Source organism: Achroia grisella, unplaced genomic scaffold (genome assembly GCF_030625045.1).
Source record: "Achroia grisella isolate CSIRO2021 unplaced genomic scaffold, CSIRO_AGI_Agris_v1 utg2870, whole genome shotgun sequence".
Lineage (NCBI taxonomy): Eukaryota > Metazoa > Arthropoda > Insecta > Lepidoptera > Pyralidae > Achroia > Achroia grisella.
In genome coordinates, this window is record NW_026712776.1 from 283627 (window position 1) to 299907 (window position 16281).

General features: G+C 33.8%; 1 non-coding gene across 1 annotated transcript; it reads right to left on the bottom strand.

The window, feature by feature from the left end:
* Positions 1 to 720: 720 nt before the first annotated feature.
* On the bottom strand, positions 721 to 793 carry Trnav-aac (transfer RNA valine (anticodon AAC)). Its single transcript has one exon. It is a non-coding gene; the product is annotated as a tRNA-Val (tRNA).
* Between the last annotated feature and the right edge of the window lie 15488 nt (positions 794 to 16281).

Here is a 16281-nt window from a genome sequence, read left to right on the forward strand (position 1 = left end):
ATGATTACTAGACAACCAAAATATTATTTTATTTTTTTAACATCTGAAAAATATATATAAATACTTACTTTTTTTTAGTAAATACATATAAAATTCCCAGGCTGTTACAAACAATCATACTCATGAATATAAATATTGGAATCGAACCCCTGATCATTGGAAGTAAACCGGTGTGTTTAATCTCTGGACCACCAAGGATAACTAAAATAAAAAAAAATAGATTTTATAATAATAATAATAATAATAATAATAATAATCTCAGGACAATTCACTACATGCACCATCAAAACTTCACAAGTTAAGCTAGCTAAAGCTTGTGCTACTATTATTGTATAAAGAAAAAATAATATCAAAAAGTAATATTAACTAGATAACTGATGAAAAAACAAATACATAGATAGTTTTTTTTTCGTAAATACATACTTAATATAAAGAAAAATAATATCAGACCGACACAAACAATCATACTCATGAATACAAATGTTTCCTATCGAAAAAACAAAACATCGGACAAGTGTGTTTTTCTGTACCTACAGAGGTCGTCGTTTTATAAATTCCTTCAACGACAGAAGCTAAAACTTATTAAGCTAGGCTAATTATACTAACTACAAATGTTCCTATTAAAAAACAAAACTTCACAAGTTTTTTCTGTACCTACCGTCAAATAAATGCTTCATAACTACTATTATTGTATAAAGAAAAAATAATATCAAAAAGTAATGTTTCCGCCCGGGATCGAACCGGGGGCCTTCTGCGTGTTAGGCAGATGTGATAACCGCTACACCACGGAAACTGTGGGGGTTATGTTCCAAAAATAAGAGCACATTCAACTCGTACTAATGTGACCTACATTAAGATAGTGAAAGTAAATTAATTCGAACAGCAGACTGGCGAGCTCTCAATACGAAATTATTACACAATCTACTACAAGGCCATGCTAAAAATATACATTTTAATTTTTTTTTTATAACGCATGCGGCTCACCTGATGGTAAGTGATTACCGCCGCCCATGAGCACCCGCAACACCAGGGGAATTGCAAGTACGTTGTCGGCCTTTTAAAAAAAAAGCTCTTTTCTTGAAGGTTTCAATATCGTATCGGTTCGTAGTAATATATAATATAACTAGCTTTTGTCCGCGGCTTTGCTCGCGTTAATATATCCTCTTAGGGGTATTATATTAAAATCAAACGATGTAATTTTTATCAATAAACCGACATCAATATTGTTTTATTTCATAGAATAGAATAGAACAGAATAGAAAATCATTTATTCAAATAAACTTACATTCAAGCACTTTTGAATAGTCATCACATTTTTTTAAATCTACCGCTCATTCGGAGAGCTGTCTCATCACAAGAAGAATGAGCAGGAAACTTGCGTGTTGCTCTTTTAAATAATTTAATTCTTACTTTACAATTTAAGTTTAAGTGTGTGAATACAACATACTCATACTTTTTGATACCTCTCCGTTTGAGAAATTTTCGTAAAAAACTTTGTACCCCAAGTTTTAGCTGCTCGTATTAATATAATGATTCAAATGTTTGAATCATAAAACTGTATATATGACTGTAATTATACAATTAATATGAATAATGAATAAAAATTGTTTACCACAAAATGATATTAAATTTACCATGTAAAGTTTATTTTGAAATATAATAATATTATTTTATTATTTTTTCTATAACGAAACTGATAACCAAACTGCCACCAGATGAAAAATGTTTCCCGTCACCTTTGGCCCTGAATAATAATGTAATTTTTTATCTTACTCTTTTGGTCTACAATCTTCACGGCTCTGGAACTCACTCCCTGAACGCATTCAAACTATCTCCAATAAGTATACTTTTAAAAAAAATGTTCATGGTCATCTTCTAAGTTTATTGTCATAGAACAAGTAATGTATTCATCATATTGAATGTATGTATATATATAATGTATTGTATGTATGTTGTGTATGTATGTTATAGTATTCGTGTGTACTCTATTCTTGTTTAGTTTTAGTTTAGTCTAATATTTGTATATATGTTATTTATATAATTAATGTTCCATCCAGCCACCATCAAGTATTTCTGCACTTCCTGAAGGTTGACTGGTAGAGAATGCCTATAGCATTAAGTCCGCCGTTTGTACCATAATTTATTGGTCAATAAAGTTTAAATAAATAAATAAATAATGTAATTATTATCAGGTTTACTTCCCTATTTTGTTAGTATTACAGTTTTCTTATAGTTAATTAGTTACTCGGCCCAGCCTGGGTATACATATTTCTACAATATAAACTTTCCTCTTGAATCACTCTATCTATTAAAAAAACTGTTTCAAAATCAGTTGCGCAGTTTTAAAGATATAAGCATACATAGGGACAGATAGCGACAGTTTTGTTTTATACTATGTTATGATGATGATAATGATGTTGTATACACATAATCACATAGAGTTGTTTGTATAAAATGAGTTGATTCTTGAGATTGAGTTTTGTATAAAATGTAACCATACATATAAATAAAAAGAGAGTGTCTGTTTGTTATATTGAAATAACCGTTTTTACTACATGCATATGAATATTATAAATACGGTACATACATCAAAATAGCTTTTTTCACCATTTTTGTCTGTCTATCTATCTGTCTGCTTGTTCCGACTAATCTCTGAAATGGCTGTACCGATTTTGACGGGACTTTTATCGGCAGATAATAAGGAATAACTTAGGCTACTTTTATTTTAGAAAAATTAAATTAAATTCCATGCGCAAAGTCACGTGTACAGCTAGTTAAAAATATAGCCTATATGCTATTAGTAAGTAGTATTACTAGTACTAGTAGTAGTATTACTGCAAAGTTTCATCAAAATCCGTTGTAGTTTTTGCGTGAAACAGTAACAAATCTCACAAACTTGTTTGTGAGTATGGATTTCGATTTCGGCGGAAGCGACTAACGTCCCTATTAGGCAGAGTGCAGGCGAGTTCCAACAGTGTCCTGAAGGCAATTGCATGTAAAGTAGACTGTCCCATTCTAAGACACTGGGTGGGACGTTAGAGGTGAAATTCTTGGATCGTCGCAAGACGAACATCAGCGAAAGCATTTGCCAAAGGTGTTTTCATCAATCAAGAACGAAAGTTAGAGGTTCGAAGGCGATTAGATACCGCCCTAGTTCTAACCGTAAATATGTCATCTAGCGATCCGCCGACGTTACTACAATGGCTCGGCGGGCAGCTTCCGGGAAACCAAAGATTTTGGACTCCGGGGGGAGTATGGTTGCAAAGCTGAAACTTAAAGGAATTGACGGAAGGGCACCACCAGGAGTGGAGCCTGCGGCTTAATTTGACTCAACACGGGAAATCTCACCAGGCCCGGACACCGGAAGGATTGACAGATTAACAGCTCTTTCTTGATTCGGTGGGTGGTGGTGCATGTGCAGGTAATATGTTAAAAGTTACAGTTTTATTTTATATTTTAAAATCAAATTCAAATTCAAATTCAAAAATCATTTATTCATGTAGGACATTTTAGCCGCTTATGAACGTCAAATTTTTACATTATAATTTTATTTTTTCCCTACCGTCCAGTTCGGTATATAGATCCAATTGAGAAGAACTGGCAAGAAACTCCATTGAATTACTTTTTTTTTAAAGCCAGTTTATTTACAATGTTTGTTTATATAGGTGTCTATGTGTAACATTAAATGAAAATTCAGTGCATGAACAACTATTGCCATGCACACTCGTCATTCAAGTAATCGTTTAGTGAGTAATAGGCTTTGCTCAGTAAATATGATTTAACAGATGTTTTGAATTTATTTAAGGGTAATTCCAACATATCCTTTGGTATCTTATTGTAAATTTTTATACCTATTCCCATAAAAGACCTATTAACTTTTTCTAAACGATACTTGGGGACAGCAAGTTTGTCTTTAAATCTAGTATTGATATTATGAATATTGCTGTTTGTTGGAAATAAGTCAAGATTTTTATGAACATATAGGATATTTGAATATATAAATTGAGAAGCAACGGTGAGAATATTTGCCTCTTTGAATTTCTCTCTTAACGAGTCACGACTCTTCATACAGTAGATCGCTTGAACGGCACGTTTTTGTAATATGAATATATTTTTAAAATCTGCCGCTATTACTAACATAGGATAAGTTATGTCATCAAGCTGTTACTAACAAAATGGATCATGTTGTCTGAAATAAAATTATTGTTATTAAGATTTTGATATCTCCCTTTTGTACATATCACTTTTGATTTCTCTGTGAGTCCTCTTGGGAATTGTACATATTTATACAATTATATAATAGTCATATATTAATATAATAAATTATGATATATATTAATTAATTATAGTATAGTATTGTATATATATCTATTGTGTTCTCGCTCTAGTCACACCTGTAATATTAAACATCATTGGGCTCCCTAAAATATGGTCGAGCGCAATGGTGGCTGGTTCATCCGTCATACTCGTGAACGGGTGCAGCTTGTGTGGACTGGTCTGCTCTAATCACTATGACTTATTTTCTCTTATTAATTGTTTAACCAGTTGTTGTATATTGAATGTTTTTTCTATTTTATTATTTCATTGAATTAGTGCTAATCGGTGGTTTGTATTCACACACTTAAACTTAAATTGTAAGTAAGAATAAATTATTTAAAAGAGCAACACACAAGTTTCTTGCTTGTTCTTCTTGTGATGAGACAGCATTCCGAATGAGCGGTAGATTAAAAAAAAAATGTTATGACTATTCAAAAGTACTTCAATGTAAGTTTATTTGAATAAATGATTTTCTATTCTATTCTATTCTATTCTATTCTAAACTTTTTTTTTATTTATACAATTATATAATAGTCATATATTAATATAATTAATTATGATGTGTAATAATTAATTATAGTAAAGTATTGTATATATATTTATTGTGTTCCTGCTATAATCACACCTGTAATACAAACAATTTATTTATAACAAATTTTTTTATGTAACGAATAGACTTTGTGTTGCCAGAAACAAAATCTTACCTGACTCATGAGTGAACCTGTAATAACGGTATCAACACTGTATTAACCCCCAAGTGGTAGTTAAGAACAATTACCAAGTATGGAAGATATCGAGGGTGGGGGGTGCGTGCTGGGGGTCGCCGTAAGGGTGGCAGGGCGATCTAATGATGCTTTATACGCTGATAAATTATCATATTAGCGAACGGTAACTTTGGGACAAGTTGGTGATGTGGGACATTAGTATTATTACCTATTCGCGTATTGCTATACCCCGAAGTGAAAACGTCATAGTCGTTATATTTTTTACTAGCTATACCCGCGACTTCGTCCGCGTGGAGTTTAACTCTATTTTTCTAAAATAAAAGTTGCCTAAGTTACTCCTTATTACATCAGCTACCTGAAAAAAGTCCCGTCAAAATCCGTACGGCCATTTCAGAGATTAGCCGGACCAAACAGACAGACAGGCAGACAGACAAAAATTGTAAAAAATGTTATTTTATATATGTACCGTATTTATATTCATATGCATGCAGTAAAAAACTGTTATTTTAATATTACAAACAGATACTCCAATTTTATTTATATGTATAGATACAATCAATTAACATATCCCACGTAAGATAACCGAAGTCGCGGGCTAGTACAATATCATACAGTACACTCACGACTATAACAGAAGATGAGGTAGACAGTGCCCTTATCAACTATAAACGTCAGTGAAACTTGCACTTGATAAACATATACGTCTATATGTTTTTATGATACACAAACTAAATGCACGTTATCAGTTATTGATAACAATAATTTATTGTACCAATAATAATATATTAATTGCTATGATAGGTAATATTTTATCTTAATGCCAAATATATAAAATAACGTGTCACGTTGTTTGTAACTCCTAGACTGATTTTTATTATTATTTATTCACCCTTTTATTTGACCCGCAAACTCTGTTCCGCCTCAAAATTAAATATGTCAAAGGTTTTTTTGAAGTTTAGTTACGCAATAAACTTCTGTACGCACCCTGTTTGACAGGTATCAGCAGTTTGTATGGGACAATAAAATTGTCATTTTTACTATTTTACATGAAATTTCTTCATATATTATCACCGTTTAAACCTTACCTGGACTACCACGAATATTTCAAGACTAAAATTAGCCAAATCGGTTCAGCCGTTCTCGAGTTTTAGCGAGACTAACGAACAGCAATTCATTTTGATATATATATATATATATCTATAGATTATATTTTGTGATATACATACAAAATTTAGTAGGTCTGAGAATAGGACGTAAATTATTACATACCCCTAAGTGATGATGGTTCAACCCCAAAATTATGTTAATTTAAATAATTAACATAATTTTGGGGTTGGGTTGGGTTGGACTAAAATTTTGAATTCGAAATTAAAAAAACCCATGCAACTTTAAATTTTCTCCTTAATTATAGAATAATCATCCCCTATTTTTAATAGTGATATTATTTACTATTAATATCTTTATATTACAAACCAACAGAACAATATAGTAAACATATGAAAAAAAAGTGCAATCGAACACACGACCATTAGAAGTAAAGCGGTCTGCTACCGCTAGTATAAACTATACTGATATAAAAACCGTTCATACTCATGAATATAAAAGTAGTATCATGCGAGGAATCGAACCCGCGACCATCGGCAGTAAAGCAGTCTGCTACCGCTAGACCACCGGGGCCGCGCGGTAGATCATTGAACTCGGATCACGTCCTCACAATTATATCGAAAACCGAGCCTAAAACAATAATTCTTAGCTAACACTAAACAACACATGGCGGACAATTTAAACTTAAACCGCGATAACCCTAAACTGCCGGACGGCAATAAAACTTAGTCGTTAACGGTTAATTAGAGACAGTGTCCGATAGATAGCGATTTATAACACAATTTTAACCCTCAAGACGTTGAGGCGGGCATGTTGCGGCTATCGGATCGGATGGATGATAAAGTGTGGTCACCCTCGCCTCTGGCACTCTATTGCTCCCAAGTGGACACTTTCTTAGCGGACAGTGTGGGGTAACATGTACAGTTGATATCCAGTTTATCAGGTTACATTGGAATGGACAGCAGTTTCAACTATTGGCATTATGTTATGTGGTTTCTTGTCAAGATACAGCTTTCCGAATGAGCGGTAGATTAAAAAAAAACATTGTTATGACTCAAAAGTGTTTAAATTAGGTTTATTGGAATAAATTATTTTCTATTGTATTGTATTGTATTGCATTGCATTGCATTCTATTCTATTCTTAAATAAGGATCATTTTCATATTTATTTCATATTTTCTGCAGGATATATTTATCTCATGGAAGGATATCCTCATGGTAGTAAAATACTTAAATATATAAAGTATACATACTTACATATTTCTTCTTTTATAAATTACAAGCTGTCCCGGCAAACGTTGTTTTGCCTTAAAATAAAAAAAAAATAGGGGTGGACGACCCTTAACATTTATGGGGATGACAAATAGATGTTGGCCGATTCTCAGACCTACTCAATACGCTCACAAAATTTCATGAGAATCGGTCAAGCTGTTTCGGAGGAGTATGGGAACGAAAACTGTGACACGAGAATTTTATATATAAGATACTTAATTTATATACAAAAACACCTAGATCGATACGAACAATCATACTCGTGGACACAAATGTTTGTACCGTGCGAGGAATAGAACCTGCGACTATTAGACGTAAAGCAATGTGCTGAAACCGATGAGTTACGGTACAATCAGATAATATTGTCAGCGCTATGGATTTTAAGTTTTTCTACAAAAACACTACGAACTAACGAACTCTTCAATATTATATAACAGTATGCTTTTTATCTGATTGCACCAAGAATGAGTGCGTAGCGGTTTCTATGTTGATTATCGCATGCCTCTTACTTGTTATTGTGTAATTAATTCTATAAAAAACATCTATTCAAAAGAGCAACACACAAGTTTCTTGTTCATTCTTCTTGTGATGAATCTGCGTTCCGTATGAGTGATAGAATCAAAATATGACTATTCAAAAGTGCTTGTAAGTTTATTTGAATGATAAACTCAATACAAGCACTCTTGCATCGGAAGCTGGCTCTGCCATGTATAATAATAATAATAATCTCAGGTCAATTTACACAGCGCCATCTAGACCCAAGTTAAGCGAGTTAAAGTTTGTGTTATGGGTACTAGATAACTGATACATATATAGATATATTTTTTTGTAAATACATACATATTATACATAGAAAACAACCACACCGATACAAACAATCATACTCATAAATACAAATGTTTTGCTGTGCGAGGAATCGAACCCGCGACCTACGGCCGTAAAGCGGAAATGTATATGTATGTATATAGGTTTTATAAATAGAATAGAATAGAAAATAATTTATTCAAATAAACTTACATTGAAGCACTTTTGAATAGTCATCACATTTTTTTTAATCTACCGCTCATTCGGGGCTGTCTCATCACAAGAAGAACGAGCAAGAAACTTACGTGTTGCTCTTTTGAATAATTTTATTCTTACTTTACATTTTTAAGTTTAAGTGTGTGAATACAAACTACCAATTAGCACTAATTCAATTAAATAATTAAATAGAAAAAACATTGAATATACAACCAACTGGTTAAACAATTAATAAGAGGAAATCAATCATAGTGATTAGAGCAGACCAGTCTCTACAAGCAGTACCCGTTCACGAGTATGACGGATGAGCCAGCCATCACTGTGCTCGACCATATTTTAGGGAGCCCAATGATCCGGCCCACCACGCCGCCACAAATCTTGACATGAGCAAGACTACTCAGAACACCAGACCACGTCATAGCTACTCACAATTGCCATCTGATAGTTATAGTATTCACATTTTACATAAGAATGCATGCGGCAATCAATACAAAAAACCGCTACGCTTTCATATTTCTAAAATAATTAAATCAAGAAAGCAATGAGATAAATAAATTATAACGTTGTATGCTAATAAACTAATTATTTACTTGATATGTTGTCGTCTATGAATTCGTCTATCCTGTAATAGGCTTTCTTACACAAAAATTGTTTACATATAAGATTTGAATTGTCTTTCTGTCAGATTTAGTGCAGATTCCGGCAGTTTATTATAAAATCTTACGCAATTACCATAGAATGAATTACTGATTTTGTGCAGGCGGCATTTAGGTAAAATTAGCTTATTTTTATTGCGTAAGTTTCTACTTGTACAGTCTTTGTATTTGTACAGTTATTTTATTTTTTCCCTGGACGGTAGGGAAAAAATAAAATTATAATGTAAAAATTTGACGTTCATAAGCGGCTAAAATGTCCTACATGAATAAATGATTTTTGAATTTTGAATTTTGAGTTTTTTAAAACTCTCTTGATTTGTTAATTTTACTTTAAATTTAGTGATATCTATCCTAATTTATTTAATTTTAGTAGAACAGTTCAGATATATTACTATTATAGCTTAAAAGGTTGTAAGTTCTTCTTTCATGACTACTCAAAACACTAGACCACGTCAATGTTCTCACAAGTAACCTTTGTAACATTGTCAGTTTGTCACATACCGTCTCCATACTGCCCCGTAACTCATCGGGTACTTAATACACTTGTAAAGTTTTATGCCTCATAAAACCGCACTGCACTCCCGCCACGCAGCGGTAAGCGATATCAGACTTTAACTCAACACCTTTAAAGTGCATTTTAATGAATGTGAAATGCCGTTTTGTGTATTGACTAAATAAGGTAATCATTAGTTGACATTAATCAGGTCACTTGCGTTTATGGTGACCATTATTTAGTGAGTCAAATCGGGATAAATATTATTATTTTTTTTATCAATGTGATTGTTTTGGGCATATAAATGTCGTATGAACGTTATTTATACAATATTAGCTACTTACAGTTTTCTTATAGTTAACTAGCTATTCGGCCTAGCCTCGCACGGGTATACATGTTTATACAATATAAACCTTCCTCTTGAATCACTCTATCTATTAAAAAAAACCGCTACAAAATCCGTTGCGTAGTTTTAAAGTTTTAAGCATACATAGGGACAGACAGCGACAGCGACTTTGTTTTATACTATGTAACTAGCTACTCGCCCCGACTTAGCCTGGGTGTACATGTATTATATATATAAACCTTCCTCTTTAATCATTCTATCTATTTAAAAAACCGCTTCAGAATCCGTTGCGTAGTTTTAAAGATTTAAGCATACATAGAGACGGACAGACAGCGACAGCGACTTTATACTATGTAATTATTCTCTGAATAAAATCTTACTAAATCTGAAAAAATTCTTAAAATCTTGGTTTTAAAGATTTAATATATTGGGACGGACAGACAACGACAGCGACTTTGTGTTATACTATGTAAAGATATCGACCCGTTGAGTTGTAAAATATAATAAACAACAGATAGATACACTTTCGCATTTAAAATATTAGCATAGACTAAATATAGAAATAGAAAATTATTTATCTCAAATAAACTTACATTGAAGAACTTTTGAGACATTTCTTTTTCATTTCTCGTGCTTCTTTGGGAAGCTATCACAAAAAGAACATATTCATCGTTATGAAAAATGAAATTCAAATATAGCTAGTCCTAGTCTTCGAAGAATTGTACATGTATTATACATATAAACCTTCCTCTTGAATCACTCTATCTATTAAAAAAACCGCTTCAAAATCCGTTGCATAGTTTTAAAGATTTAATCATACATAGGGACGGACAGACAGCGAAAGGACTTCAAAATCCGTTGCGTAGTTTTAAAGATTTAATCATACATATGTCCATATGTATGCTTAAATCTTTAAATCTACGTAGACTGACAGACCACGCGGACAGATAGCGACAGCGACTTTATCTTAATGATTATGACAGTCCCGTTCAAAACATAACGCATGGTCATATTACTGTGTTAATAGGAAGTAGTGTTTTGAAGGTTTTTTTTCCCGTGACCGGGACCGCCTGCGACCGATCGACCTGACAAATATAACAGTGATCGCCGCTTGATTTACAGCCGAACAAATTAAATTTTTACTGTTTTTTTTAATTGCTTCCTCCGCGATAGTGTCGTAAAATGTCGGCCGAGTTTTTTCTACAAAATGGCCGCTTGTGAATTGTGATTGCTTGAATATTAACGATCTCATTTTAAAAACTAAAATCTACACTAAACTATAATTCCAAATTCAAAATATCTTTATTCGTGTAGGTAATAGACCTAGCTTTATGCATGCAAAGTCACAGTCCGATCGGTTTAAAATTGACAGTTTCATACAAACTTTCATCCCCTTTTTCATCCCCTATTTGATCCCCTTGGGAGTACCAAGGGAATAAAATAGGGGATGAAAGTTTATTAGGTCTATTACAAACTCTTATGATATGTCAAATCTACCGTCAGTTCGGAATGATTTCGATGAGAAGAACTGACAAGAAACTCAGCTCGTATTCTTTTCAAATATATGTTGTAATTTAAATTAAAATTTGAGAGAATAGATAGTATAATCGCGTTTTGTCTCTTTCTGCGATATCAGGAGAGGCGTACGCTAAACAAGGACAAAAATACAGTTTAATAACTATATTACATTACTAGCTGTACACGCGATTTCGTCCGCGTGGAATTTAACAAAAAAGTTTATTAGCGATTTTTCTAAAATAAAAGTAGTCTAAGTTACTCATTATTACATCAGCTACCTGGCAAAAAAAAATCCTGTCAAAATCAGTCCATCCATTTCAGAGATTATCCTGAACAAACAGACATATGAAAATTGTAAAAAAAAATGTTATATTGGTGTATGTCCCGCATTTATATTCACATGCATGTAGTAAAATACGGTTATTTCAATATTACAAACAGACACTCCAATTTTATTTATATGTATAGATACTAATACATTAATTCATATTTTTTTCAACTAAGTTCAAACTGATGTTCTTTTGGATACGAAGTAGGTGTGGGAAACCACTGGGCCGCGATGCTGTTGAGCCGAATTTTTAAACATTAAGTTAGTTTGCTTCTATGAACAATTCTTTCCCTCACCCTAATCGCCGTTGCATTTCTTCAGCAACTTTCCCCCCAATGTATTGTTCATAGTTGTACGCGATACCCCGACGCCCATTGTCATCTACTGTCTTGCTAATTTGAACAATAGATGGCACCACCGTGAAATCAATTACATACTACACCGAACATGGTCTTTTGTTTAACGTTCTGTTTGAATAACTTCTCCGACGCGATGCATTAATTAGTTATATTTGAACGCTACAGAGTTAGTGAGGGAAGAAAATTTACGACTAGGTAAGAATATGGGCACAGGGCAAAAGTAGAGAAAAAACTAAACTCGTAATAAACATGACTCGAGTTAACTCGAGTTGACATTCAGGTAACTCGAGTTAACTCGAGTTGACTGGAGTTAGCTGGAATAAAAAGTTTTTTTTATTATTTCGAACAATTCTAATGTTTTTGGGCGCAGCTAGACTTGAAAGCTTCACCGAACTATAGGGGGCGAGTAGAAATGGCACTGCATAATCATTTTAATGATAACATAATCTGACGAATATGCGAAAAAAAAAATTATAACAACCTCAGATCAACACTGAAATATTTGTGACGAGTGAAAATTGTATGATATGAAATGATCGGAAAATTTCATTTCATTGTCGGTTCGATGACAGAATCATGCTCTCGCTCATTCACTGAATTCATTCATTTACTAGTTGAATTCTTCCAACTCGAATTGGCAGAATTCAACTCGAGTTAACTCGAATTATGCGCAACTCGAGTTAACTCGAGTTGACATATCTCTAGGCATAAGGAAGAATTACCATTAAATTGAAATAAAACATTCCTTAGAGAGTTATTTTATCTTTCAGGACAATTCACACAGCGCCATCTAGACCCAAATTAAGCTAGCTAAAGCTTGTGTTATGAGTACTATATAACTGATACAAATACGTAGATTTTTTTTCATAAATACATACATATTATCGAGCGAGCACAATGGATCTATGAAAGTCGCAGTGCTACAGCTGCTACAGGCACATGACAATAGCCCAAACAGCCCAATAAAAAAAACTACATAGAAATAACCAGACCGATACAAACAATCATACTCATGAACACAAATGTTTATGCCGTGCGAAGAATCGAACCCGCGACCACCGGAAGGGAGGTGCGCTAAACCGATAGACCATTGAGGCCGTCGAAATGATTATTAACATCACTAATAACTCCAAACGAGCTCCGCAATAACTAACTAATCTGTGATTAGTGGCCAATCTAGATATAATACGAGTTATAACTTATATTTATGACGTACGCTGGGACACAGGACTTCTAATGGCAATTAGACCCTTAAGATTCGCCCACGGACCCTAAAACTGGCTGATAAGGAACAATAAACCTCCACAGACCGAATATGGGTCCCGATATAAAGGTTAACTGACCATTCGTAAACCGTGATTTGTCAAGATTATTATATACTAGCTACTCGCCCGGCTTCGCACGGGTGTACATGTATTATCAAGGGCGGATCCAGCTTTGGAGCCAGGAGGGGGTCACACTTGATTTATCGGCTTTTATTTTCTACTTTGACCTCTAACAGTTTAGCATACATACTTCCGATAGTCAGTATTATAATAATAATAATAATCTCAGGAGAATTCACACAGCGCCATCTAGACCCAAGTTAAGCTAGCTAAAGCTTGTGTTATGGGTACTAGATAACTGATACAAATACGTGGATAATTTTTTTTTTCGTAAATACATACATATTATACATAGAAAACACCCAGACCGATACAAACAATCATACTTATGAATATAAAATGTTTGTACCCTGTGATTCCTCACATAGAACCCCCGACCATCGGACGTAAAGCGGTGTGCTAGACCGCTAGACCACCGAGGTCATCGAAGTGAATAGTTTAATTATGTTACATTAACACTTATGAGTAGAGCTTAACGACCTTGGTGATCTACGTTTAGCACATCGCCTTCCGACGGTCGCAGCTTCGATTTCTTACACGGTACAGATAATAATTAATGTTTTTAAAACGTAGATATTATTCTGGGATTAGGAGGGAGCAAATAATTAGGTTTTCATTCTATCTATAATAAATCAATATATATATCTACATTCTAGTGTTCTGATTACGGTAGGTACTCTTTAAAGTGTGTCTGCTTTCTATACCTCTCCTTTTCGCACACTTTCCTTTTAAATTCACAGGAATGTAACAAATGAGGTTTAGTCAATTAACGTCCTAAAATATGGTCGATCGCAGTGATGGCTGGTTCATCCGTCATACTCGTGAACGAGTGCTGCTTGTAGGGACTGGTCTGCTCTTATCACTACGACTGATTTAATCTTATTGTGTTTTTATATTTGAGCCTAAATAAATTAGTGCTGGTTGGTAGTTTGTATTCACACGTTTCGACTTGTAAATGTAAACTTACAAGGATTATTTAAAAGAGCAACACACAAGTTTCTTGCTCATTCTTCTTGTAATGACATAGCTTTCCGAATGAGCGGTAGATAAATAATTTTTTTTTTTATAACACAGGGGACAAACGAGCATGCGGCTCACCTGATGGTAAGTGATTACCGCCGCCCATAAGCACCCGCAACACCAGGGGAATTGCAAGTACGTTGTCGGCCTTTTAATAAGGAATAAGCTAATAAATGTTATGACTATTCAAAAGTGCTTAAATTAAGTTTATTTGAATAAATGATTTTCTATTCTATTGTATTTTATTCATTGGAAGAAAAATGACATGCGCATGAAACAAATAAGCAATTGACTTTTAAAATTCACTAAGCAACATTAGTTGGACAGTATTTCCCCATTCAATGAGCGCTACAGCGATTCAAGCGATTGCAAGCGATCCCGTGGAGCAACTCGCAGCAATAAACCAAGGTGGGAGTTAGCAAGTTTTTAATCTTTTAAGCGAGCGCCACCCAAACCACTTACAGCCGGTTTATCTCGCTACATTGAACTGAACACCGTCATTTCGCCTCTGATTTTATATATCGACTCATTCTGCTTGCGCAGTTTCAGTAAGACTTCGTTTATCATTTTTATCAAATATAAATACAAAATATCTTTATTCATGTAGGTCTATTACAGACTCTAACGATATGTCTAATCTACCGTCTGTTCGGAATGATTTCGAGATGAGAAGAACTGACAAGAAACTCAGCTCGTATTCAATTCAATTAAATGTTATACATCTTTACAATAATGCAGATTCATTTAACTTCAAATTTGGGAGAATAGAGTGACCACCAGTATATGCTATTGCAAAAGTAAAAAGTGTAATCAGTATACTTTACCGATGGTAGCTCTTACACGTCGATCTTCTCTATGATGACAACTCAATGGTTTAACGCTTTGACTTACTGCCTCATATTCGGACGATCGCAGATTCGTGTCAGTAATGTCACGGAAAGTGTTTTTTTTTATTTAAACGAGTGATCAGCATCTCTGACACAACATTACAAAAAAATGAAAGAGCAATAACTCAAGAAAAGTATTATTAAAATCAGATTTTGATATTTAGAAGCTAAGCAAGAAGGAAAAATGTATGAACGCTGAGACAAAAAGTAGTAAGAGAGATCAACATCTCTGACATAACATTAGGAAAAATGAAAGAGCTGTGATATAGTGATGCAAATCAGCACGTTCGATAGTAGATTGTGCCAGTGTACGTTTTATCTAACGACGGTCATGCAGTTGCTCATATATATAGTTTATGTAATTAGTGTAAGCTAGAGTAATTCGAGATGTAACAGTTAATATACAAGTTACACCCTACTGTGTGTGTTTACTCTCACCACCGCACCTGTCATCACATAGCAATAACTCAAGAAAAGTTAATGCTATTGAACATCACGTTTCGAGACTTAGAAACCAAAGCAATAAGGAAGAAGAAGGAACTTTGAGACAAAAAGAATTAATAGCAATAGCGTTGGCAGATGATGTGACGAATTGTGATCGGTGAAGATACACGGGTCGGTGGGTGAAACTGTGGATTAGAGCTAGTATTAAATAAAGCTCCCTGTATCAATATTACAAAGGGAGATATTATAGATATAATAGAAACAGCGTCGACCAATGCTAAATAAAAAACTTTGGCATCAAAAACTCGCGAACTTAAATTGAGTGGAGACTCAAACGGCGAGATCAGTGGAAGGATTATCTGAGCCTCCGCAGTTCGACTTAATTAAACATGAAATTCAATTAATAGA